General features: G+C 25.2%; 1 protein-coding gene and 1 long non-coding RNA gene across 2 annotated transcripts in view; both read right to left on the bottom strand.

Moving 5' to 3' along the window:
* Positions 1–1,783, bottom strand: part of LOC109106292 (cyclin-dependent kinase 14-like) — a 434,688-nt gene that overhangs the window by 191,195 nt on the left and 241,710 nt on the right. The gene's annotated exons all lie outside the window — the stretch shown is intronic.
* The window catches only part of LOC122140068, a 45,967-nt gene that overhangs the window by 39,022 nt on the left and 5,162 nt on the right, over positions 1–1,783 (bottom strand). The window lies entirely within an intron of this gene.

Genomic DNA, 1,783 nt, shown 5'->3' on the forward strand with positions numbered 1-1,783 from the left:
GGCCGGACACCGCGAGTTATATTCACTGCATCCTCCAACATTCGAGGATCATGAAAGTCAAACGACTGCGGTGTCTCTCACCTGGAAATCAAAGCAGCTGTCTTCTTTCTTGAAGGCTTGAGGGAAGAAAAGTAATATTAGACATCTATTTTGCTGACTACTGTACAGTGAATAAAAGTGTCTTAATGCATTCTGCACATGCAAATGTAAAGGCTGTGACTGGCGGAAATATTTTCCCATCACACAGCCACAGGAATATTCTTACATTTAACCCCAAAATCAAATGAAAAGAAATTAGACATTATATTTTCCATTTAAAAGAAAAAATTAAGGTTGTGCTTTTATTTATATTTATTTTTTATTTATTAATTATATATATTTTATGTAAATACAATAATAATAATAATATATATATTAATATTTTGTTTTGTAAATATAAAGTATATACTATAGAAAGTATTTTAAAAATATTTGATATTTTAAATATTTTATAAATATTTTAATTCAAAATAATATTAGTATAAAGTTTGATATTATATGATGATATTGTACTTTTGTTATATGTAGTGTGTGTAAATTTAAATATATATATATATAAATTTGAAAATAATATATAATAGTATATATATATATATATATATATATATATATAATTTGCATAATAATAATAATAATAATAATAGCAAAAGGCAAGATACATTTTATTTATTAACATCTTATTTTATATGCAATATATATTTTATTTGTGTATTTAAAAAATATTACTTTCATTGACATTTTATTTTTAAATTATAGTATTTATGAATGGAATCACTTTTATGTATAACAGATAAATATTAAAACTAATAAAGTAATAAACTGAATGAATTATAGACCGTATGAACTGTAAGGTAAACTTTAAGGTGTTTATTCTGTACATCATATGCTTCACTTAAAAAATATATTATTTTAATTTGATGGTGAAATGTGACTGTGTTTGTTTCTGAGGTGTCATCAGATGCTGAAGTGTTTTATTCATCTCCCATAAAGCCTTGAAACCACAGAGGAATGGTTTTGGTGAACATTTAACCTAAACTTCTCAGAGAACATCATCTGATGAAGGAAACAGAAACTGGACGTCGTTCAGGATGAAATCACACAGCACTGATTGTTGGTAATAAAGCTGTGCTCTCAGATCTGATGAGACTGCATGTAAGTGTAAATACTGGATGACAGTCGTTTTATCTTTTAAAGATCTCTCTCGTGTCTCAAACAGAGGCAGGATTGATCCGCAGTCAATAAAACAACTTATGCTCAAATAAACTACCCTTATTACAGCCATACTGAAATGTAAATGTGTAACAGTGATTCTGGACTCTGAAGTCTATAGCGCAAGAGACTGCACAGTGATAAACACTCAATAATACTACTTTTTTTTTATTATTTAAAAAATATATTTATATTATTTTTAATATTTAAATTTTTATGTAAAAGTGTTTGTGATATCTTGTTTATTACCACAGAAAATAATGTGGACTCTTAATATATATGGGGCAAGACCCCGCACAGAAACACTCAGAAATACTACAATTTTTAAATATTATTTATTTGTATTTTTTTTAATTAAAAAAACAATATTTTAATTTTTTTTATATATATATTTATGTGGGGTGCTCCTCACCACAAAAAATAAATGCAATATTGTTTAAATATAAAATTATTTTAGAAACAATTATTTAAAATAATTTAAATTTTAATAATAATTTTTTTGTGTGTTTATTTATGCAAAAAATAAATGCAATAT

Source organism: Cyprinus carpio, chromosome B16, assembly GCF_018340385.1.
Source record: "Cyprinus carpio isolate SPL01 chromosome B16, ASM1834038v1, whole genome shotgun sequence".
NCBI lineage: Eukaryota > Metazoa > Chordata > Actinopteri > Cypriniformes > Cyprinidae > Cyprinus > Cyprinus carpio.